General features: G+C 44.0%; 2 long non-coding RNA genes across 2 annotated transcripts; both read right to left on the reverse strand.

Moving 5' to 3' along the window:
* Nucleotides 1-3,356: 3,356 nt before the first annotated feature.
* LOC136295408 (uncharacterized) lies at nucleotides 3,357-6,102 on the reverse strand. Its single transcript, XR_010722658.1, has 3 exons — nucleotides 6,015-6,102; nucleotides 4,470-4,543; nucleotides 3,357-3,438 (listed from the first exon to the last, which is right to left on the reverse strand). It is a non-coding gene; the product is annotated as an uncharacterized lncRNA (long non-coding RNA).
* An 11,918-nt stretch (nucleotides 6,103-18,020) lies between these two features.
* LOC136295409 (uncharacterized) lies at nucleotides 18,021-24,783 on the reverse strand. Its single transcript, XR_010722659.1, has 3 exons — nucleotides 24,654-24,783; nucleotides 23,532-23,613; nucleotides 18,021-19,387 (listed from the first exon to the last, which is right to left on the reverse strand). It is a non-coding gene; the product is annotated as an uncharacterized lncRNA (long non-coding RNA).
* Between the last annotated feature and the right edge of the window lie 1,165 nt (nucleotides 24,784-25,948).

Below are 25,948 nucleotides of genomic sequence, written 5' to 3' on the forward strand. Positions count from 1 at the left end.
ACCTCACTTCTGCAATTCATCTCTGTAATAGATTTGCAGAGCTCCTTCAAAGCCTTGCCAAGTTATTTCGGGTGTCATCATCAATATTTTCTTCAAAAATTGGATATGAGATACAGTAAATGGGCAGTTTATATGTGAATAATGATTAGCTTGAGCAGCAATACCAAATCATTTCCCATAGCCCTGTAGAAATAGTTCAGTGATTCCACATCAATAAAAGAGGGTAAGACACAAAAAAAGAATGCAGATCACAGCCCTGTTTTACAGCCAGAATGCCAACAGATCATCTTTTAAAGAATTTTCACTGGAATTGCTTACAAATATGAGGAAATGTTGCTTATTTAGCACATCTATAGAGAAAGATGCTTCCCTAGAGAAGAGCTTTTTAATATAATCATTAAAATATTTCTGTCTTGCAAAAGTTTGCAGTTTTAGTAGACTGTGTATGAAACATGATAAGGATGATTTGGTCTGCTTGTATTAAATTCCTTTTTGTAGCTAAACCACTGCAGTGGCTTATCGAAACATGAAAAATCAGAAGCAAACCTTACTGGGGGCATTGGGATGCCGGTGGGACAGAAAAGGCGTGGGAGCAAAATTGATTTGTGCATCCTTCAAATCTTTGTGGTGTTAAAAAAAGGATTCACCTCATTCCTGGTTTAACTTGCTGGGAAACTTTCCATTATAAAACACCTTTGCAAGTTCTGTGATAAAGAGAGGAGGGTGAGAGGGGATACTGGGCAGGAATTGTTCCCTGGGAGGGTGGGCAGGCCCTGGCACAGGGTGCCCAGAGAAGCTGTGGCTGCCCCTGGATCCCTGGAAGTGTCCAAGGCCAGGTTGGATATTAGGGCTTGGAGCAACCAGGGAAGGTGTCCCTGCCCATGGGACAATTAATGAGATGAGATTTAATGTCCCTTCCAAACCATTCTGGGATTGTGTGAAGTTCTTGAATTTCTTGCTGCAGGCCGTCAGAATTCCAAATGTCTGGAGAAATTGTTTTATCAGTTCTGTATGAGTTTGCAAGATGTAAACTTTGAAAAGCTTTTTCTCCTCCATGAATTTAATAACTGAAATGCTCATTTCATGTCAGCACAGAGTTCCTTGAGTGGAACCTGGAGTTCTGGAAAAGCCATTTAAAGGCAGTGACAATGGATGGGAGAGGAAAACATCTCAGAAAGCTCAGCTGAAGCACTGACTGCAAATTCTTTCATTCTATGCAAGAATTCCTTCCTTGATTTCATTTGAAGAACTACATCTGTCAATATATCCACCTTTCACATGGTCTACTCCACATCCCTCTAAAAAAAGGGGGAAACTTTATTCCTGGATGATCTCAATGGAAGATATCTCCAACATTTTTGACCTCCCAGCAGAGCTGGGTTTCAGTAATTTTACATCGTGATTTTGGCCTTAAGGTATCTCAGTTCTGCCTGAATTCTGCTGGAGATGCCAGAGCTCTTTTCCAGCTGGAATTCCTGCTGTGCTTTTCACAGAAAGCTCTTGCCAGGATGCCATAATTGAATGTCATAATTGTAAACACTGATCTCTCACAGGTGAGCCCTCTTTCCATGTAAAATCCCACAAAAAATTTACTCCCTGTCTCACAGCTACATAAGGGCTGTTCAAATTTCACTCTTGCTCGTGGCTCCACCAGAATTTTAGAGGGGAAATTAGCGCATGGTAAATGTTTGAACAAAAATGCCTTCATAGTGCAAATGTTGTAGTCTTGTTGTTGGGTCATTACCGGGCACAGGCAGAAATATCCCTCAGGCAGTTGCTGACAATCCTGCAAATAAAGAAGGAAAGGATTCACCTTGTGACTAGAAAAAAATCAACAAAAAAACCAAGCAAATACAAACCAGCTGCTGGATTAAGAACAAAAACTGAAAAGGGGAGAAAATGCTTCCAATTTAGAAAAGCTTCACTGGAGTCCTTTTTATTGTCCCGAAAAGCAATAGAAATTAATCATCTCTGCTGGCATGCCAGAGTTAGAGACTGAAACATTGGTCCTGCAAGGAAATACAAGTGAAGGTCTCGCTGTTAAAAATTCATGTAAAAATCATTCCAGCAGAGGAATAAGATCAGATATTTTCTTCCAGTTCCAGCAAGCTGACGAAGGAAAGAATTAGATACCAAGTCACAGCATGCATGAATTAATCAATATGGATTTCAAATGCATCTCCATGAGAGCTGCAATAAGAGGAGCAGACAATTATTGCATGGCCAAAACCAAGCTGCTACAGAAACAGAATTCTTATTCTGACATTTAAATTTCTCATCTTTTTTACCACTTAATGAATAATGAAAACTGTACTTAACTATTAATAATGAGGTTTTAATTTCAGAAATTAGACCTTATAAGCTTAATATTTCTTAAACCCAGTGATCCTTTTCAGCACTCCCAAAAAAACATGGGCCCTACATAGTCAAAGGAAAGGGGAATTTATTTAATGCTAATCATTACTGTGAACTTTGGGTTTTCATCACTTGCTAAATGGCCTTGGCATTAGAAAATACCACAGTGATAGGGAATGTCACAGCACATTAACAATTTCATTTTTCTTATCAATTAAGCTGACCTTACCTACACTTACTATTTGTTTGAACAAGAAAAATCTAAACACATCATGGATATTACAGTCCAACTACCACAGCACTCTCTAAATGCTTTTCCTTACCCAAGGCTTTCCATAATTCATCTCTGAAGACCCTAATAAAAACAGTAAAAGCAGGAAATCTTCTCCTTTTCTTTTCTTTTCTTTTCTTTTCTTTTCTTTTCTTTTCTTTTCTTTTCTTTTCTTTTCTTTTCTTTTCTTTTCTTTTCTTTTCTTTTCTTTTCTTTTCTTTTCTTTTCTTTTCTTTTCTTTTCTTTTCTTTTCTTTTCTTTTCTTCTTCTCTTCTCTTCTCTTCTCTTCTCTTCTCTTCTCTTCTCTTCTCTTCTCTTCTCTTCTCTTCTCTTCTCTTCTCTTCTCTTCTCTTTTCTCTTCTCTTCTCTTCTCTTCTCTTCTCTTCCATTTATTCAAACCCATAATTTAAGAAATAGTTCAGATTTCACATCAGAAAACAGCAGATTTATTATTATTATTATTATTATTATTATTATTATTATTACTATTATTATTATTATTATTATTATTGGCACTTTTTCAGTACTGCTAGTGTGGAAGGATGTGGGGAATTTTCTGTCTCCTCTCAGCACCCTTTTGGCAAATGGAAAGCATAAAATGGCTTAAAATAATGGACATCTAAGTGACAGTGGAGATGCTCAAGAAAAGAGGTTCACAACTGAAAATGTGCTGGTTACAAACGAAAATTTGAGACTGGCAAACTCCATCATAAAAATAAAGTTCAATTACCTCCAATTCCCTCCTAACATCCTTGCTGGATGTAATAAATCATTCTTCGGTTTTAAAACAAGTTGGAAAGCAGATTAAGGACCTGAAAACGAAACAGAAATTAACTTAAAGGCAAAATTTACATTTCCAAGGTGTAACACAAAAATGGAGACAACTGTCAGGGCCCAGCAGTCCTGGGTGTTCTGGAGTTGGAGGTTCTTCCAATTCCTTGAAATTTAATTAAATTACGAGAAACAACCATGGACATCCTTGCAATTTCTTTGTCAAGCCTTGTATTTGTATGCTGACAAACAACAAAAGATAATGGAATGAAGTAAAATTGGAAAATATATATTACTTCAGACTTTTTTCTCTTCTTCGTCCCAAACTTCATTAAGCCAGGCTCAGTTGGACTGTAATTCCTTTGTCTCACAGCTGAAGAGTTTGGCTTAAGCTTAAGCTGAGCTCCTCCTCTTTTTGGGACCGTTGCAAAATCTGATAATTCCCATGACTGGGAGAAAAATGGCTCGAATAGAGGCAAAAAGGTTTGCCCAGGAATTGATGATGATGAAGGCAATAACTATCAATAACCTTTATTACTGTATTATCAAAAACATAACAAAATAATTTATCAATAACATTCGATAAATGTGGAAAACCCCCATTTATATTAAAATACCAGTTCCTGTTCTCTGGGAAATTTCTCTGGAAATTTTCTCTGGGAAAAAAAAAAAATCAGGTTACAGCATGGCCAGGTCCATCCTTAGAGCATTTTTCCAAGACAGGGACATTTTCTTGGTGAATTCCCAATATCTCAATTCCCCAAGCTTTATAAAACATCATTCTGCATGACAATATTAAGACATGTTTCTGAGGGTTGGGAATCGAAAGAAAATCCCTGATGTTTTCTGAGCAGCTTGGAGTGCCAGTCCCTTCCAGATCAGCTGTTGGTGTGAACAGACCGTGGTGCTGCTGACTTCCAATTCCACTGGGCAGTGCCTTGAATCCATCACGGGTCAGAAATTCATTGCAAAGCAAATATTTAGGACACGGGGGAAAGTGGAGAATAACTGGCAAAAAAAAAATATTCTGGGAAAAAACAAAACCAAAAAAAACAAACTGTAGAGGATTTACCATCTGTTTTGTTTTCCATCCAGGTACTTCTGGGCTCTGAACAAGCTTTTGTGCCTTGGAAATTCACCAGTTTTCTGGAAAAAAAAAAATATCCCTTGTTGCTATGGAAATACCATCCCTTCCCGATGAATCCCTCTTGAAGGTGGAGGACATTGGCAAGACTAAATGTAAACTTTCTGTTGGTTTTTTTTTTTTTTTAAATGATGTGTCAGACAGAGGCAGCTGGAGCAGGGAGAATTGCTCACCCCCCAAAAAAAACCACTGCTGGTATCATCACCTGCATGTGAGGGAACATGAAGTATCTGCGTGGTGGGGTCATTATCCATCCCCAAAACGCATCCAAGAGTTCCCTGGAGCTCCTGGCACGGCTGCTGTGGAGAGCAGGGCTGAGCTGAGGGCTGGCTCCGTGCCCAGAGCTCTGTTTTAATGAAACACAAAGTTGAGAGGGATCAATAACGCTCTCCCCTCCCAAACAGCCCGTTAGAAGCAGCTTTGGGGAGGTGATGGGGAAGGAAATTAGATGTCTGTGAAAACTGGCAGCATTCCTGTCAGGTTCACACCACGGAGGCTGCCTTGTCATTCTGTGGCAAACCTCAGCAGGGGGATAGAGAACAGAGTGAAAGACAAGAGTGTGTGAAAAGAACATGAGAGAAAACCTCTCTTTTTTTCTCCTTTCCTCTTCCTCCCACTTTTTTGTTTTTTTCCTCTCTGCCTGCATCCCAGAAACCCCCAAATGAAATTCCCCAAGATGTGACCCTCAAGATGAGCAGCCAGAAAGGCAGACCTGGTGATGTCCAAATGCTTCCCCCCCGCCCAGAGCCCTCCCGTAAACACAACCTGATGGCTGCTGAGGCCACTATCGACCCTGCAGAAGTAGAGTGGGAAATAAAACGAAGCCACCCCTTTCAGAATTAAGACCTAATCCATCCTCCTGCAGCTCAGACTTGTGCAGTGATTTATGGCCGAATTCCTCCCACCCCTACGATGCACTCACCATCACAAACAGGCTCAGGGACCACTCAAAAAAATTAAAACCCAGCTCAGCAGAAGCATGGCAAATCTGTCTGTTAACCTGATGAGTTTCTTCAAAGGGTAATACCCAATGAAAGTCATTTCCAAAGCAACACATGGAAAAAAAAAGCAATTTAAAGATGGTGTGCCAGGGAGATCTTGTGGTTCTCTAATAAATTGATGTCAGGAGCTGAAATGTTCACAGAATCCCAAAATAGTTTGGTTTGGGATATCAAAGATAGTACAGCTCCACCCCTGACATGGGCAGGGACACCTTCCACTAGCCCAGAGTGCTCCAAGCTCCACCCGGCCTGGCCTGGGACACCTGCAGGGATGGGGCAGCCACAGCTTCTCTGAGCCAGGGCCTCATCATCCTCACAGGGAAGAATTTTTCCCTAATATCCAATCTAACCCTGCTCTCTGTCAGTGGGAAGCCATTCCCCCTGGTCCTATCACTCCAGGCCCTTGGAAACTGTCCTTTTCCATCTCTTCTCTTAGCTCCTTTCAGATATTGAAAGGCTGTGATAAAGTCACCTCAAAGCTTTCTCCTCTCCAGGCTGAACAGTCCCAATTCTTGCAGCCTGAGAGCAGAGCTGCTCATCCCTCTGATCATCCCGGTGCCTCTTCTCTGTGCTGGGCCCCAGAGCTGGAGGCAGCTCTGCAGGTGGGGTCTCACCTGAGCAGAGGGGCAGGATCAGTGGGAGCAGCATGCTGGAGACACAGGTGGGGTTTTTACACCACTTGCACGTTTGGCTGTTTTTACTGAGAACACTCCTGTTTAGAAATCTTCAGCTATTTGATTCTAATTTTTTATTTGTGAAGCCCGAGGCAGCTGCAGTTCCAGAGCACTCCCACTGATGTCCCCAGCATTACAGCGAAGCTGCTTTGTGCCACTCCATCAGCAGTTCAGTTCATCACAGCTTATTTTCCCCTCTCTTCAGCTGCCTGCTCATCTTCCTCCACTCTTCTGAGACTCCTTTTCACCTTTCCAGGATTCAGCCTTTCCAGGATGAATTCATTCGGTGTTTTTGGCCCCCTGCAGGGAGTGCTCTGCTCAGACCATCTTGTACAACAGGCAGCCTGCGGAGAGCCCTCCGTGCCAGGGACACCTGGCAGCACTCACAGCCCTGCTGCTTCCTGCACCTCGTTTGTTCAAATATTTCTAATGCAACAGCTACAAATCACCTGCCAGACTGACCAGGCTTGCATCATAGACCTTTGCACAATCAATACTTGAGAAAAGCCAAGTGGTCCCTTGGTAAGATAATTTTTTTTTTTTTGCAAGTTTAGGAAGGGCTGTGTTAGGAAACAGTTCAAAGGAGCATTCAATGTGCTGAATACTTTTTATTCCAAGTGCAAATCTGTGACTGTACCTGTTAAGATTGCATTAGAATGATAAAACAAATTAAAACAGATTTATTGCCTTTCTAAGATTCCCTTCTGAGATGGAAGTAGTCCTGCTTTTAAAACATGAATTCATCTGTTCCATACAGGTTGCACACATTGAAAAAGCATTATCAAAAACCATAGGATTGCCTTTTGAAGTAATTTTTTAATCTTTCACTGCCTGCCTTACTTGGCTGACACAAGCCAGCAGAGAACACTCTTTAGGGAAGGCTGAGAAGAAAATGGAGCTACAGCAAATTTCTGACATGGGGCCAGAATCTGACAGCAGGAACCTCTTGTGGTAGGAACAAATCCTCCCAGGAATTTTAGTGAGGAGCTCGTGGGCACAGTCTGTACACACAGCAGCCTTGGGTTCAGATCCTCCCCTCCCTGCTCATGCCTGGCCACAGAACACTGTCCCTGGGGACCAGCTTGGTTTGGGATGCTCAGGGGAGTTCCCTGTGCAGGCTGGAATTGAACTCCTGCCTTCCAATGCTTGACCACCCTTTCCATGAAGAAATTCCTCCTGATGTCCATCCTGACCCTCCGCTGCTGCTCGAGGTCATTTTCTCTCATCCCATCACTGGTGGTCTGCAGGAAGAGCCAACCCCCTTTTTGGTGTTATTTTCTACATTGATTTGTAGTTGTTACCATGTGAAACAAAACAATTTAAAATAATAATCTGCTGCAATTTATGGCAGTAGCAGGAAATCCCTCCCAGAGAACAGGCAGCAGCAGGACAGGAGATACTCACCATCACCTCAAAGCTGTTTTTAGGTGCTTGTCCTTTGTCCCCAATGCCCCACTTGGAGCACTGGAGCAGCACCAAGGGGGATGAAGAGCCCCATGGGGATCCAGCACTGGCAGCGCAGGGACAGAGCCAGTGCCCAGCAGGGACATCCCAGTACCAGTGAAAGCAGAGCTCTGCTATCACACACTTGGCATCATCACACTGTTTATTGCACCTTTTCCCTGCCAGATGATTGAAACCAATTAAATTATTGGAACCAGGGAAGTGATTTATCTTCAAAGTACTGCTCTTGCCTGGGAAAATTAGATAAAACTACTGACTTTTCTGAAGTTTTATTGCTCCGTGTCTTTCCTCATGGAAGGAAGTTGCCTACATCTTTTGGGAGGGTTCTCTCTGACCCGGAGCAGGACTGGGTGTAAATCTGCCTTCTAATGAAAACTTCTGTTTCTGAATGGGTGCCAGATCTAATCCCACAAAAATCCATGTCAAGGAAAGTTAAAATTCACATTTAGGGCTTTCTTATCAGTATTATTCGGCTTAAGGAACACATTCCTTTAAATACCCCACTCAAGGACGCAATAAGAGTTTCTTTCCTCCTGAGAAACGAATTCAGTGATTGTCTCATTTCCCTGATCTGAGCAGCAGATGTTATATCCACAAATGTTGTATCACTCTTTACACACACAACCAAGCCCATACATTATTTCAATTATTTCAATTATTGAGAAATACTCTTGAGAAACACTCCATAGCAAGTAGAGAGTGGCTGTCATGGTAAATACAAACCTGGACTTTCAACTGTGTAGTGCTCCCCTTCAGAATTTCTGAGTCAAGATGACTGAAAATCCTGGCAAACATTTAAAAGAATAAGAATTTTCTTTTTTTTTTCTTTTTTGCTGATCCTTGGAAAGCCAAGTCAAACTTTCCTTCAGAAAGGCATTCAGATATTGACTTTGAATTCCACTTCAAAAGGATCACCAACACCCACACCCCCTTCTCTTCCACTCAAAGAACTGCCACAACATATTTATTTTCTTTCATGGGGATCTTATTTATTGCTGGACAAGCAGGATACAAAGAAACAGGATCTCTGTAATGCCTTAACCCAGAGTATAAACGTCAATCACATCAGGGAGCTGAAAAGGGGATTTTAAAAGCATCTCAGCAGCTCTTGGGAGAATCCTGCCCCAAATCCATCCTGCTGTTTATCACCTGCACTGTCCTAAAGGCAGCAGCTGAAAAGGAATAAAACCAATGGGACTCTTCGATTTGCTTTAATGGACTTTGGATCAGTGCCCAAGCACATTAAGTTTCAGAGATAAATATATTTTGAATTCAAACAAGTTTTCCAAAGTTTCTGTCGAGATCAATCAGGAACTCGGTGGTCTTGTGGGAAAGAACTGAGGCCCACACACAGCTCTGCCTTCTCCTAAAGCTCAAGCAAAAGTAACCCAGATTTAGGCGCTGGGAATACCAAACACCACTTAAAATATTTAACTTTCCTCTGTTAATGGCTGTCTCTAGCTGCTGCTGCTGCAACGCTGTCCCGTGTGAATCCCTATCACTGACAACATTAACTGCTCCCCAAAGCCTTGGAAAGGATGAACAGGCACAACTACCTGGAGAACAGCGTCACACCTCTCCACTGGTGGGTGTCAAAGCAGGTTTGCCTTGAAAAATAAAGTCTAAAACAAGGACACAGATAAGCCTAACATGAAAAACAATTTGATTAATGCACCAGGGGCCACAACAGGCGAGCAGCAAACGCTGGGCTGTCAGGGCTGCCTTTGGAAGAAATTAATGGAGGGAACAAGGTTTCAGTTTAATGGGATTACGAGACCTTAAGAAATGCTCATTTCTGTCTCAATTTACCTGACATTTTTGTTTACCTTGCAACCTCTTCTGTAACAGAGTTCAGGGCTCTGCATTTGTAACTAATACATTACATAGGGTTTGTGATAATCTTGTCCTGAGTGGCTCCCACAAGGAATTGCTCTGTCCTGTGCCCTTTTCCTCCCTTAATGTAGGAAAAGAAGTCAGCAGCAGCCTGTGAAATCCCCCTTAGTCAGCAGAGGGCTGTGCCTCAGCCCAGCCTTTACCCTGCAAATGCAAACCCATCCCTCACTCCATCACCAGCTGAACGTGAACAAAACAGCTTTAGGCTAAAAGCAATCTAATCTAAACCAGAGAAATACTGTGACATTAAAAGCACTGGAAATATATGATAGAACATCTAGAAAGCTTTTAATCTGGATGGGCTGGAGATAAGGCTGTTGTCACTTGCGGGAGGCACGACAAGCTCGGTGTGACTCGGTGATGGATGACCCAGCCTGTGAGCTCTGGGTCTGTACAAAAACATTATTTGTGGCCTTCTTGCAAACATTCATTGTCACTCTGCCTATTTTAAATCTGAGCCTGCTCGAGCTTTAAAGGAAGAGCGTGCCATAAATAATGGGTTAGAAACTTCTGAAATTGAGCAAAAAAAGCTTTTCTGTGCATAAAGGTGGCACTGGTTTAAAGTGCAATATATTGCCGTCTCCTCAGACTAGAAGTTGTGGGAGGGTGGGAATTTTCTTTCTTCAAGAGAATAAAGGTTTAATTTTGGACCCTGAGGACAGATCTGATCAAGCCTAAGTCCCAGGGCTGAGCAGAGCTGTGTCCCATTTGCACCTCAGCCCTGCACAGCTGGTCTGGGGCAGGTGTGCAACCATGGCTTTCCATTCCTGCCAGGCACGAAAGGCCATCACTGCAGCAGATCAGCCCCTAAAAATTGGCCTCTGCCTGAAACTCCTCAGGTCTGAAATTAAGTTTAACTGATGTGAAGAGGAGAAGGTTCAGTGCGAGCGTCAGGCAGTCAGAAGGGAGGGTCCCTGTGCTCCTGCAGCAGCGGCAGAGAGATCTTTGTGTCACCTCCAGCACAACCATCGCTGCCTCCTGTGACCCCACAGAGCTCAGCCAAAGCCCCTGTGCTCCCACCCTGCGGCTCAGCCCCTGCTGCTGCCTCTGCCACCCCAGTTACACTCCTGGAGGGGCAGGAACTGCTTGTTTCCCTTCCCTGTGCCCTCGGATTGTTTTAATTATGTGGCTCAGAGTTAAGAGTTTCTCAGAGCAAGGATAATTTTTCACCACTTAGAAAGCATCAAGCATCTACTCTGCGTGTAATTGAGGTCCTAAAGTCGTTAAGGCAATAACACAGGAGAGCTGTAAAAAATTATCAGAGAAAATACAGACAGAAGAGATAAGGTGCAGCTCTGGGAAAAAGAACAAAAGTACTTTCAAGTTCTATTCTTCCCGTCTTTGGCTTAATTAATTAATTCTCCTCAGCTTGCCTTGCTTCATATGAACTCCCCATGCCTGGGAGCGTCCAAGGCCAGGCTGGACAGGGCTTGGAGCAGCCTGGGACAGGGGAAGGTGTCCCTGCCCATGGCAGGGGTTTGGAATGAGATGGGCTCAAGGATCCCTTTCAATCTAAACCATTCCATGATTCCATGGCTCTCATAGCCATGGCACTGATGCTAAAATGGCTCTGAATGAATGAACACATATTTGACATTACCCATCATCCCCTTACTCTGCAAATATGTTCTTGCAGGAGGAGATTTCATTTGCTCTGAAATTTACATGATACTGGGAGAAAAAACAGGCTTTGACCTTGTAAACAACTCTGCACTTAGGATTTATTTTTTCAAAAGCAGATGTAAACCTGAATAGTCCTCCTGAATTCAGCGTGACTCAAAGCTCTGCAGGTTTTGGTCTGGCAAATTACACATGCAAATTATTCTACAAGAGGATATTTTGCAGATTGACTTAAACTTGAGGATGAGCCAATATAGTAACTATTGCAGTAAGATATGTAAATTGCTTTGAATAAAGCCCATTTTCTAGTGAGAAAATATTTTCCAGGAGAAATGAGATGACAAACACTCAACCAGATACTGCAGGGAGCAGCATCTCCTGAGCAAAAGCTGCCTCTGAGGTAGGAAAGGAGCTCATTGTTTTCTTCCTGCAATCTGACCTTGCTCCTTAATGAATAGCAAAGTTCTTGGCAGAGAAAGAATTAAAGCTGGAGTTTTTTAGAGAAAGTACCTCTTAAAACATTTCTGTCAGTTTAGGCAAGCACTGAATCCTCAATTACTTGCCCCAAATTTATCCAGAACAGGTATTAAGCTGGAAAATGGAGGAAATGAGGTTGTCTACAGAGATTTAGAGATTTCTTGCCCTTCAAAGAGGAAATTAGAGTAAAACAGTGCCAGAATAGTGGGGGATTTTTCATATTCAAAGACACACAAAATATTTTTTTCCTTTTTTTTTAGTTGAAAAGCTCCATGATTGCCATGATTAATGTTTTGACACCACCTAATGCAATCAAGCATCCAGCTCAGCAGCTAATTCCATTTGCATGTGGCTTCCCCGATGCACGGGGATGGGTTGGTACGAGTGGGAGACCAGGCTGGGGGTCAGCGCTTCCTTACTCTGAATTAATGATATCAAACCTTGGGGACAGAACAATCCTGGGAAGAAAATCCCTGCAAACATCAGGTTCTTCTCTGAGCTCACACTTGTGTTTGTTTTTTAGCGTTAGAACAGGAAACTCAGAGGAGATCTTAAATTTGGAAGTGAAAAACTGACAAGTAACTTCACTCTTTGGTTTAAATCAGATGAGGACTTGACTGCTCAGGGGTTTAAAACATTCCAAGAACACCAAAATGCCTGGGAACTTCAGCAGGATTCCAATCAGGGAAGTTTCTCAAACAGCAAGGAAAGAAAAAATATAAAAGTGAACTCCCTGATTTGGGTTCCTTTGCTGAAAAACCCAGGACAAGCTGGAGAGACAACCCTAGTTAGGACCTAAGGGTTGTGTAAGGATGAGATCCCAAGTAATGGCTGAAAACTTTGCTCCTAAGAAAAAGGGGAAAGCATTTGAAAAAAACTAATGGCGCACAGCAAAGACAATTGGATCTGCATTCTGTGTACACACCTTCCTTTGGAAGAGGAGGTTTATTTTTCTGCCAGCTTTGCTTGCTGCTTATTTTCTTTTTATTTTTCCTCTGCACTCACTGACAGAGTTGCTTCGCTTGTTTTGTTCAGGATCATGAATTTCTTTGGGGAACAGGCTCTTCTCATCAAAGATTGCTTTCAAGGCTACAAAACAGGAGTGAATTCCACATCAAAACCAGGGGAACATTTGGTGAGGTGCACTGTGAAAACCAGGCTGCAGGAAGAACTTTAAAAATGAGAGAGGCAGAGCTCAAGCACTGCTCTACTCCAAGAAAAACACTGGATTTTCTGCTTCCACTTCTACTGACAGGTTTAGATTTCGGAGGATTTTTCTTCCAGTTAGGGAACTGAGACTTGTTCAGCCCTAAGTGCCACATATTTGCCTCACACCCTTTTGAATTCATTGGCCAGGTATAGCAAATCTGATGGAATGGAATCCTGGAATTGTTAAGGCTGGAAAATGCCTTTAGGGTCATCATGGTCAATAGAGAACCACCCCCATGTTGACCATTAGACCTGGAATGGTGCAGATCTCAGGGAGCAGAATTCCTACAGAACAGGAATGCAGAGAGGCTGAATGGATGGATGAGGAACAGGAGAGGCTGGATGGATGGATGAGGAACAGGAGAGGTTGGATCGATGAGGAACAGGAGAAGCTGGATGGATGGATGGATGGATGAGGAACAGGAGAGGTTGGATGGATGAGGAACAGCCCTTCCTTGGGGATGCCCCATTCCTGGGCAACCTTCAGCCAGAGCCCTTTGGGCACCAGGATCAAACCAGTCCATGTCAAGGGAGAAACCCCCGGCAATGTGCCTTCATCAGTGCTTTTGTAACTGCTGATTTGATGTTATTTCTTCCCCACTTAAACCTTCAGGCTGAAAATCAGCTGCAGATCCTGAGACATCCAAAGGGAGAGGCTTCCCACCCTGCATGTGCTATCCCTTCCAAAATCTCCCCTGTATCGAGCAGAACTTTGCTTTGCACTTTTGCACAGGGGAAAATTAATCCCCTCCTCAGTTTAGGGAGTCTGCACTGGGTTCCCGCCCCCTCCTCCAAGTCTCCATTCCTTTTATTTATTAGCACTCCAATCCTGCTATTAAGGACTGAAAAAAAAAAAATCTAATTATCCTCCACTGAAACAAGAGCTCTGAAACTGTTCCCTGAAGGCCTGCATGACTGAGCAGGTTTAGCCTGCAGCCATTTATTTACATGGATACAGCAGGATGATCTCCAAGGATTCCTCCAGTCCCGGGCAAGATTCCTTCTCCTCACGTGCAGCAATCCCTGGTGCTAGAGCCAGACTAATTCATGAGCAAGAATAAATGATCCTCACTGAGCTGTTCCTGTGACACCTGCTAGGATCTCGGGAGCAGCGTGGGAGGGAGGGCTGTGCTGCTTTCTCTGGGGAAGGAGCCCCAGGAGTTGCCTCGCTGGGAATTTCGCACACTCGGGTATCGCTAACGAGATGATGAGCACAGAGCGGGCACAGATCTAAAATTGCTGCAGCCACTTCAGCTGAGAGTGCGGTTGCATTTAACAAGCCAGCAAAGCAGGAGGCGAAGGCTGGGTTTGATGCCCGAGTGATCGTTATCACTGCAGAGAGCATTAAATAAAATCAAATCAAAAGCACACAGCCCTCCTGGAGCCCTGCTCGTTACTGGCCAGGCAGGAAAGCATGCCCTGAGTGCTGAGGGAAGAAGCAGCCAGCAAAACATCCCAGACAAGTTTCTGTCCACGCTCTGGGATCTCGCCTTCCAGCTGTAATTACAGGCATTTAGCTCTTGGGAAAGCCACAGGACTTCATCTATCGATTTCCGGAAGTTTAGGACGAAAGTTGCAATGATTTAAAGGATTAGGATTTTAAATGTGTAAACTGTGTTCCTGGCTTCAGCTAATTAAAAAGTACATTAAACTAAACTAAACTAAAAAAAAAAAAAAAAAAAAAAAAAAAAAAAAAAAAAAGCTAATTAATACATTACCAGGGCTTAATATTTAATTTCAGATACAAGATAGCCATTTAAACACACCCTTAAATGAGAAAACTTTTGACTGGGAGTTGTTAAAATTGGCAGCAGAAAAGAATCTGATGCAGATTCACTGCTCCCCTGATCCTAAAGGCAGCGGAGTGGCTTTAATGAGCGATGGTTCAGAGCCTCAAACGGCAAATCAGCTCCCTGTGCCCACATCTGCAGCACTGCCAGAGCAGGGAAAAACTCCACATTCAGCATGCTGAGGGCAGGACCCGGGCCGCAAGACTTTCAGATAAAAACTGGCAGGGATTTGTGTGAACAATCCAGCTGTTCCCTCTCTGTAGAGGTCACGGGGAAGCCAAGGCCATCTAGAACTGAAATTCAAATTTGCCAACAGCTGGGCTTATTTACTTTGGTAATGGGGATATTCACACACAACCATCACGCTCCACTCGAGTCTGGCTTTTAAAATTGCACTGCCCACATGATTTTAATGGCTTTATCCCTCATTTATCTCTCATTTTGAGCAACTCATGGTAACCTGGAAGTGCCAGAGCGATTTTTCTTTTGCTTGATGAGGGTGAGGTTTGGACAATTAAAACTGAATTAGTGAGGAAGGTCTGAAACGCTGGAATAGTCTGCATAAAAATGACACGGTGTTTACACGTGGCCTTCCACAGAAAAGCAGAGAGAGCGTTGCTGCTATCATCCTTACAGAGAAATAACATCCCTTGGTCAGATAGAAACAGGCACCTGGTTAAAAATTCACAGCTCATGTGACAATTAAATCAGCCTCAAGGTATTTAATTTAGAGCTTGCACACTTGGCCTTGCTGAGTCAGCTGCAAAGTGTCCAACACAATCAGGTTCTTTCACCTCATTTCTTTCAGGGAGCTGAGCTATCGACCTTTGAAATCCATCTCGGCCAAAGTGAACGTGTCCCACAGCAAAGCTCCAAATTCTCCCCTCCAAATTCCCGATCCTGGGATCTCCAGCCCGTGGTCACCTCAGCCCTCCAGCCTGCCGGGATGGATGTGCCAGCATCCTCCATCCTTCCCACCACGGGCAGGCTGGGAGCTGGCAGGGCTGGAGAGGAGCTTTTCTAAGGACTAGGAAGTGCCAAGCAAAATTCCAAAGCCATCAGGAAAGCTCCTGGAGGCTGCAAGGACACTGATGAATGCAGCAGTCAGCTGCTTTAATGCATCCAATTAAGCAGCTGCACAGACCCTGTCAAGTGGTTTCCAAATGGACCGAGGGAAGTCTCTCATCTTATTAAACAGAAATCACCTGGTGCAATCCCCAAATGTAATTTTCCTCTCATACTCCCATGTATTTCACAAATTAAAATCCTTTTTCTTCCATCAAACCCATTCAGGAGCCAGTATTTCAGACTCGTGTTTTCAATTAACCTGTGAAGTCTGATCCAGTGCCGGATGAAGGAAGTTCTGATGTTCCCGTCACATTCGGGGGGTTCTGGAACATGCCTTTACAAAATAAGGAAGTGTTGAGATAGGATTAAGAGTCTCACCACTTACTTGAAGCCTCAAATCAGCTGCTAAGCAATAAATCTTGGAGTTCTCTATTACCTTCATCTCATTTTAGCACAGATGGTAAAAGCTAGTGACCTTTACATTTTTTTTGTCTTCCTGCACTGAGAGCTGGAGTAATGAGAATATAATGAAGGTCTCTTTATTTTCCTGCAGCCTGGGAGGACACGGATTTTTCCCAGCACTGCTCCGCTGGCTTTTCCCGAAAGTATTTCTCAGGGAGAGGAACAAAGTCAGACTCGTTCGTGCCATCAGTCTCCTCCAGGGCTCCAACACTCAGTGACCTAAGCACACCCTTCAAATCCAGGTTTGCCAGAAAACCAAAGGGAATTGTGCTTCTGTAAGTCAACTTTTCTCATCTCATCTTTATAACGCTGCTCTACCGGGCAGATAATGTAGTTACAGGCAAAAAATGTTCAGAAACTCTAAATAGAATAAAAACATTTTTTTGTTTGGGGTTTGTTTTCCCTCCTTTTTACCTTTTAGGGGAAATAAAATATGCCAGGTCTTTCCGAAAACCAGCTTCCCCTTTTCTGTTAAAAAGCCCAGACTGCCTGCTCTGGTGGGATTCTTCTTAACTAAGATGAACACAGGTAAGCGCTGGGAAACCAGGCCAGCCTCTTGAAGATAATTAATAGCGTTAATTACTGCTTTGTTTTGTGCAAACAATTCCGCCCTGAGAAAAATTCAGCTGCAACACACTATTTGTTGCTGAGATATTTGGAAACGACGGCACCAAGGCTCAGCTGGGATTTGGTTTGATCCCGCAGCAGAAGCAGAAATGCTGTGAAATCCATTGTGGGACTGTCAGGTGAAATAAATCCATGTTTCCTGTCGGTCACAGCCCTCGTGGAGCCCCCAAAGGCAGGGAAAGGAAGGCAATGGCTCCCTCAAGGCCAGGCTGAGGAGGATCCCTGGGGATGGATCCAGGGGCAGTTCCCTCCCTGAGCCTGCCCTTGTCTGCGTTTAGCTCTTGCTGTCACCTTCGGTGTTTTCCTGAGCTTTAAACTGCGAGGTCCATCTGTATTTGCAGAGCATTTGGGGGCAGATTTTTCATCCATGCACAGTTTATACATTTATTTAAAATATTGATATAATTATAGACATCTGGAAATCTGGCTTGGAGGAGACCTTGAGGAAAGGTGGCAGAATTTCTTGCCTGCCAGCCAAGGAGGAGAGTCATGGAATGGTTTTGGGTTGGAAAAGGACTTTAAAACTCATCTCATTCCACCATCCCAGGTTGTTCCAAGCCCTGTCCAGCCTGGCTTTGGACACTTCCAGGGATGGAGCATCCACAGTTTCTCTGTACAAGAAGCTGCTTCCCCCCTCGGAGGCAGCCCCTGCTTCCACAGGAGGATGGAGGGATGGGACATACAGCTGTGCAGCTTCCATCAAACACAAGCAACAAATCCCCTTGCCGCAATTTAAGATCATGATGCCTTGGGAAGGCTGAGCTGGAACAGAGACTGGACAGAGCTGGAGAATAAAGTAGAGATTTATTAAAAGGCCTTTGAGGATCCACCTTGGGCAGGACAAGAGCCTGGCCAGGGCTACACCCAAGGGGGACCCAAAATGATCACAGAATAGACAAACGGTCACGAGGTCTCACATTTTTATAAGTTTTGGCCCATTTGCATATTGGGATTTATTTGTCCAGTTACAGCTTTGTGTTCTGAGGTCCCATCCTTCTTGTTTTCTCTGTTCAATCACCCTTGTTTGTGCTTTTGGGGCTGAGAGTTGTCCTTGGTGTGCAGCAGGAGAAGGATTTGTTTTGTGTCCCTGCTGTGTGCAGAGCTGAGTGACACTGACTGTGAGCTCAGAGCTGCACCCCTGGGCAGCACAGGACCTGAAACACATGAAAGCTCAAACTTAAGGCATCCATCACACCAAGAAGCTTTTAAATCCAGGAGAAAGTTTCTTCACCGTTTTGGAGAGCCTCAGACCAGGTAAAGAGCAATCTGCAAATCAGATGTGACACGGCCTACTCGTACAAATACAAGATGTTTAGCAAGTCAGCCAGAAATCCAACTTACATAATAAGGCTTCTAATCATCTTTTTTTAATGAAATTTTAATTATGGAAAAAATTAGCAACTGGTCTAGGGGTTTCTGCATTACCGTAAATGTGTCCAAAAAAAGCACATGCTCTGAGAAATACCTCACATTGCTGCAGAGCTGGAAAGTAGGACATGGTGATGGGATCCCAAAGCAGTTTTTACTAAAAGCACTATTTCTGAGGAATCTGGCTCCAAACAAAAGAGAGAATCCCTCACGAGGCCACTTTCTAGTAAAATATTTACAAGCACACACCCAAAAGCCAGTTTCTTCTTCGTGTGCTTTTGGTAAAATTGTACCAAAAGTGAAACAAGTTCAGCTCTTTCTCTTCCAGGCACTCTTAAAACCTCAGAGAAGAAACTTTCTGCCAATGTCCCCACTGGGCTGGGAGGTGGAAGAAGGGGATCACACCTCAGCTCCTGGCTGGCATGGCTGGGAACAGGCAAAAAATGGCAATTCCTTGGGAAAAAAAATGCACCTATTTGGCCATTTTCTGTTTTCATACCATAATAGTAAAACCTACAGTGCTGGGCCCAATTCAGGTGTGATCTCTGACAGCTTTATGGAGTGAAATCAAGGGAGAATGTTCTGGAATTTGATTCGAGATTTAAAGTGTATGAAAAGGGCTTTTCACTCCATGTTGTTTTTACTGCTGCTCAGTCTTCAACAAATACCCCATACAGAATTAACCCCCCAAATTTAAGAATTAACAAAGAATTAACAAAATCACCTTCAATTCTAATTCATTTTGATGATTCAGATGATGGAGCTGGAAAATTCCATTTCCTCATTGCCCGTCACATGATGGGTTTGCTTTCCTCACTGGGGGGTGAGGAAAGCAAACTTGAGAAAGCAAGAATTTACTTAAAATCTGATTTTTGTCAGGTTAACAGATGAATGGTTCAATTTGGAGGCAGTTTAAGTGTTTTCTTTTAACATCAAATCTTGTCCTCCATCATCTTCAAAAAAAAAAAAAAAAAGGTCAGAAACATCCTTTTGGTTTTGGCTTTTTACCTAATTTTGACATGTCAAAGCATACCCCTGCATAACCCCCCTTGTATAAGTCACTTCAGAGTAAAATACTTGTTTATCTCAAAAATCAGGAGATTCCTCTTAAAAAAAAAAAAAAGAGTTGCTTTTCTTCTTGTCTTCATCCTCATCAGCCTTTGTTCTTGTACTTGTTGTTTGCAACATCCTTCCTGTGAAAGACAAGCAAGATTTTCAATTTGCTGATTTTCCTCCAAAAAAGAAATAAAAAATGGAGGAAATGTTTGCTTGAAGCTTGAATAATTTCTTGTAGTCTTCAAATAAGATCTGCAGACTCTCCTACAGATAAATATATCAGTTGTCATCCTTTTCCTGGAAGGAAAAAGAGAGGAAGAAAGCACATCTGTCCCCTGAGACATCTGCAGAGCCATAGTATTTATTTCTACCAGAGAGGTTCTTAAAAGTGTTGTTCTTAGAAGTCAGGATAACTCCCAGACCACAGCTGCTTTTTATTCATATTTCATCTTTCTACCCAACTACTGCTGAAGATGGAGAAGTTGTTCCTGAGATATTCCAGCCTTCCACACGATTTGCACAGAGAGAGGGGCTGGGACTTTCTCACTGGGAGCCAGCACTGGAAAAACATTTTCAGGAGAGAAACACCCAGGAGGAGTTTGGAAACTTCCCAAGGCCCATCACTTGCTGTTTGTAATCTTGGGCCTGGAGGATCTCCTCCTCCTCCTCCTCCTCATCTCATTAGGGTGGGAGTGGGAAATAGTTGTTGTTGAGCTGCCTGCTAGGTACTCATTGGAAGGAAAGGGATCCCTGGATTTCCCTCAACAGCTTAGACCTGGAGTTTGAAGCTTTGCTCCATTTTTCCCTTTGCTAAAACCAAACAAACAAAAAAACCCAACCAACCAAACAAACAAACAAACAAAACCACCAAAAATTTAAGCCACAAGTAAAACCTGATTGATTTCCCTTTGTCATATAAGGAACCAAAATAGGTGGGCTGATTTCCTTGCACTCTACCTGTATTTCCCATCATTTCACTTGCCTGCTCTATCAGGAGATCCTGACTGCCCTGAGCAGTGTCCATCCTGCACCCAGCTCCAGCCTGAGCATCCCAGGATTGCACAGCCTCCAGGGGAGCACAGCTGGCTCCAGATTCCTCCTCAAAAACACCAAACGGGGCTGAGCAATTCTGCACTCTGCTGTGCACAACCACTTTGTTCCAGTCATTCCTTAAACATTGCCTGGGACAAACCTGCAAATCAATTCCCTCCACAGGAAATACATCCTGCAGGTGGCTGCTGGAAGGATTCATTTCCCTGCACAGAGCAAAATGAGAGAGAGTTACAGCAGAAAAAAAAAAAAAAAAAAAAAAAAAAGCTTCTTTCAGAGCTGTACCTTTATTTCCTATTCATGAATACAGTGCTCAAAAGGAAATCTCACTTTGTAAACACTTTTCTATACGGGACTGAAAGTACCTGGTGAAACTGAATGTGGATGGGGAGGGGGAAAAACTGTAAATCAACAGCCCAACGGACAGATTTCTTTGAGCCTAGTAAATAAATTTGCATGTTTTCAAATTGTTTTACAGATACATGGTGCAGGTTCAAAGAATGGCCAGGAGAAACAACAGAGAATATATTTCACTTTGTCCAGACAGAAATCAGCTGAAGATCCCACGCAAACCCAGAATGTGCTGTCACAAATATCCTGTGCAGCCTCAGTGGCTTTAGGACAGTTCCGTGGGCTGGAGGCTGCACGCATTAGGATTCAATGTTTGTTGCCAGGCTGGGTTTAGACTATTTAAATTCCCTGTCAGGATCAGTTATGGTCAAATCATTTCCCATAAAAAGAGAAATGGATCCGTAACGAGACTTAATGCTTTGTTGTTTGAAAAACTATTTCAACACTCTATTAAAAACTCCAAGGACTCTAATTGAACTGGTTTTTTAAGGAGGAGACAATTAAAGTTTGCTGCATAATTAATATATCACAGCCATTAATAACCCCTAAATGATCCCTAAATTTCATTTTATTCATTATGGACAAATTGAGCTGACTCATTGTACAGGAAATGGTTTAAAACACCTGTCAGTGAAATATTCCTTCCACCATGTAGAAAGAAAAGCCTCCTAACAGCTCCCTGAAATTGGTGTCCCTCATTAAAATCATCTTCAGACATTGTGTGCCTTCCACAAGTCCTCTAAACACGATCACGGGGCTCTTTTAGTCACCACTTATCTCCAAGAGATATTCCCAGCTTTTATCAAGGAGCTTGTGTTTGTAAATAGGCAGCACAAAAAAGCCACAGCTCATTTCCCCACTTTTGTCCTGAGCTGCTTCATGAATCCCAAGCTCTTTTGAGGAGAATTTGCACACTCGCAGGGTTTTATTTGAACGAGCTGAATCCTGCCACCCTTCAGGCTGCTGAGGAGATTCGGATCCCGGAGATGAATCAGGGAGCTCAGCGGAACCGTTCAGGGAGGGACGATCAAACCCCACAAACAAGGCGGCAGGTGGTGGCCAGGGGAGGCTTCCAGGCCCTTCTCCAACGAGCACAGCACCAGCTCTGCCTCCTTTCCACATCCCAGGAGCTGTCTGCACACCAGCTGCAAGGTGTGGCCTGATGACAGGACCTGTAAACTGGCCTGGCTCCTTCTGGAGCCCCAGAGATGGAGAATTCAAGGAGGGTTTGGGAAACACTCCCAGGCACGTGATGGGATGTTTGCACAGCCAATCCTGTGATCCCTGTAGGTCCATTCCAGCTCAGGATATTCACAGAACCATGGAAGGAGTTGGGAAGGGAATTTAAATCCCATCCAGCTCCATCCCTGCCATAGCAGGGACACCTTCCACTGTCCCAGGCTGCTCCAAGCCCCAGTGTCCAACCTGGCCTTGGACACTTCCACGGATCCAGGGGCAGCCCCAGCTTCTCTGGGCACCCTGTGCCAGGGCCTGCCCACCCTGCCAGGGAACAATTCCTGCCCAATAAACCTCCCAATATCCCATCTAAACCTATTTTGTCAGTGTGAAGCCATTCCCCCTTGTCCTGTCACTCCATGTCCTTGTAAAAAACCCTTCTCCATCTTTCTTGTTGACCCCTTCAGGCCCTGCAAGGCCACACTGAGGTCACCCCAAAGCTTCTCCTGTCCAGGCTGAACAATCCCAGCTCTCCCAGCAGAGCTGCTCCATCCCTGGGATCATCGTGGTGCCTCCTCTGGATCTCTGCAGCAGCTCCAGGTCCCTCCTGTGCAGGATCCAGGGCTGGGGCAGCTCTGCAGGTGGGGTCTCACCTGAGCACAGGGGCAGAATTCCCTCCCTCACCTGCTGCCCACGCTGGCTTGAATTCTGATATTCCAGGATTCTACAGATTTCCATCACCTCCGTGTTGTGTTTGTGACTTCTGGAGATGTTCTGTGCAGAACCCACAGCACTGGCAGCCCCTGTGCACCAGCTCCCAGCAGCAGGGTGAAGAATAACCCCCTAAAAGCTCCACAAGCTTATTGTTCCTTTGACATATCCGTGACATTCACAGCACCATAAACCTTCCTCATCTGAAATATTTAGCTCCTTAGCAGCAGTCAAACAGACATGCATCCTGCCTGGCACATCCACACCATAGATCACTAATTTATTTCTTACAGCCCTCCTGGGTGCTGTATGTGCTGAGACAACTGCATTCCCAGAAATGGGCATAAATATCTGTATTTATTTTCTCATCATACTGGCTGGGGAGTTGTGGGGAGAGAAGGGAGAGGGAGCCAGAATAAGAATCACACAGAGAAAATGGCCTGACAAACGCTCTGGGTGCACTTCCTCCAGCGGAGTGCTCGGCATTATTCCTCATCTGCTGTGCCACAGCTCAGAGTGGGCCGTAATTATGGATTTCCAGCTGGCATTATGGTTATTATAGATTAGATGTTCGTCTGTAAAGACTGTCAAACCAATGAAATTTTCAGGTTTTGAGTAGCCTCCGGGGCAGGGCTCTGCAAGGCTCGCTTTCCCGAGCCGTTAGTTTTATTTATAGTCCAGGACTAAACAAGGCAGGAATTAAGGGAATGCTCCTCGCCGAAGGTAATGGTATGGAAATGCTGATGTAGGTCTGTGACAGCAGACAGGAGCAATAGCCTTGAGGAAATATTGGAAGTGTGGAGCTGAGCGGAGCAAGCAGCACCTCAAGGCTGCTTTTTGTCACTCTGACAGGACAGAGTTGTAAATAATCCCCCCCGCGCTCTGCACTCAATTATCAGCAATTTAGTGGCACCCAGGATATGATATGCCCAGGAAAACACAGCAGTCACCTCGAGTTCTCAACAAAATCCCGGGGATGAGTTGCTTTCTCACCTGGTTTGGATCACAGAGGTTTTGGAGGATTGAAGCACAGCTTGTGGTTGGCATTTTCCAAACAGCTTTTCCACCACAGCTCCTAGGAGCAACGCGAAGTTTAACTGAATCAGCCAATCTTGAGCAGAAATTACAGAAAAAAAACAAACAAATAAAATTCTTATCATACACATGAGCTCCATGGAAGTTCCCCTTTCATGGCAAACAGAACTTGCAGATCCACATGGGTTTGATGCTGGCCACCAAGAAAAAACAGGAGAGCTCGAGAGAGAGCCTTTTCCTCAGGGCTTGTGGCCACAGGACGAGGAGCAATTGTTTTGAGCTAAAGGAGGGGAGATTCAGGCTAAATATAGAGAAGAAACTGTTCCCTGTGAGGGTGGGGAGACCCCGGCACAGGGTGCCCAGAGGAGCTGTGGCTGCCCCATCCCTGGAAGGGTTCAAGGCCAGTTTGGATGGAACTTGGAGCGACCTGGGCTAGTGGAAGGTGTCTCTGCCCACGGGATGATCTTTGAGGTCCCTCCCAACCCAGCCCATCCCGGGATTCTGTGATTTGGTCACACCTGGCCAGTGCCAGGACCTCGGGATGGACCCAGAAAACAGATTCCCGCTGATCCATGGGGGAATGGATGTCCTGCTCTCTGTGCCTGGAGCCTGTGGCAGCAAAGAACAGCACCCAGGGTTTGACACTGACCCTGACCCCCTTTCCCTCCTCCAGCCTGAACACACAATTGCTTCCCATTATCCAGGTGGAAGGCTGTAATTACCCTCATAAAAGATACACAAACCAGTCCCAAAGAAATTAATCCAGTCACACCTTTCTAGCAGTGTTTTATCTGTACTGGCTTGAGCACGATTATTGTTTCTAATGGGTCGAGCTGAATTCTGAATTCTGAACAGAGCTGCCATGAAAGTGCTGCCTGCTGACAAATCAAAGGTAAAGCAGGAACTGCTGCAAACCCAGCATTGAACAGGCCCCCAGCATGCTCTTATCAGATCTACAGGGACTCAAACTGATACAGAAATCATATAAATATCTCCTAACAGCTTTTACCAGCAAAGTACAATGACACCCTGACCTCAAAGAGACTCAGATCCGCATCACAGGGATGGAAATCTTCCCACCTGAAGAGGTGCGGATGCTTTCCCAGTAATCCATGCCCAGGAGGATGCCAGCACTCACACAGAATTCTATGAAAGCCAAGGAATCTCCCATGAAGCCCTTCAGTGATAAAATCCTTTCCACTCCTGTTTATCTATTGATTGGAAAGAGACAAACTGAACCAGACAGCAAAATTTATATCTCCCCAAGGAGTCCCAATAGCAGGAGTATATTGGATACAGGTGGACATGGCACAGCTACAATCAGGGGAAACAGATGGCTGCCTTTTCACCAATGGGAATTTAATGAGACGTTGCCTGATAGAAATAGGAAGCAGAAATGATCACTAACAAAACTCTTATCTTTAATTTCACCATTTGCTTTTAGGGAGAAAAGAAAGGGTGAGTCAGTGCAGTGATCCCAGCTGAAAAGTGACAGCGTTCAATAGCTTGGTAGGAAGAAAAAATGCACTGATCTTCACCAAAATAGAGACCTTTAGTCCTGTTTCGTGTGCAGAATACAAACAGAATTTAGTCTGTCTACAATAATATTTTACAGAGTGCAACAGTGTTTTGGTGTCTGTAGATTATCACTGACTTTCTCCTCACCATGCCAAATAAAGCTTCACTTTAAGAGTCCAAAAAATAAAGAAAAAAATATATCAAAACAAGAATTTAGATGATGCAGTTTGAATGAGGCAAAGTTTAGACCCGGCTCTCTGTTGAAAACAGGGAAATGATGAACATCATTCTTGGTTCACTGCAAATAGCAGAGTTCCAGAGGTTCAGAGGGAGTTTTGGATACTTAGGAACCATAATTCCTGTGCAGGCACATGTGGACAGCAGCAGTTTGTTCCCAGCCCTGGGAGCAGCTGGGAGTTATTCCAAAAAAGCAGTAAACACCCTAAATACAGACTCCAAAACACAGAGAGAGGCAGCACTCACCTCTGGCACTAAAGGCATTTCTCTCCCATCACAGTGCACTGCCTGGGTGTTTTCCTTCCTGAATTTCAACCCTAAAAGGCAACAGATATTTGTTTGGAGAGGTTGAAAACGGACAAGGACACAAAAGCAATTTATCCCTTTTTATTCCTCATCTCACACGGAACAACTGCTGTGCAAGTCTTCTCCTTAGCCGGAGCAACATCTGCATCCTTGGGAATTCTAAGTTTACAAATAAAATGCTTGGAAGTTATGCCTCAATATTTTTCATAATAATGGCATAAAAACCTAGCAGAGAAGTGCTCTTTATCATGTCAGCGCTTTGATGAGCCTGAACCATTTTAAGGGGCTCTTTCCTGTCTACAGCAAAGAACAAA

Source organism: Chamaea fasciata, unplaced genomic scaffold, assembly GCF_029207755.1.
Source record: "Chamaea fasciata isolate MVZ Bird 193981 ecotype frontalis unplaced genomic scaffold, bChaFas1.0.hap1 SCAF_11, whole genome shotgun sequence".
Lineage (NCBI taxonomy): Eukaryota > Metazoa > Chordata > Aves > Passeriformes > Sylviidae > Chamaea > Chamaea fasciata.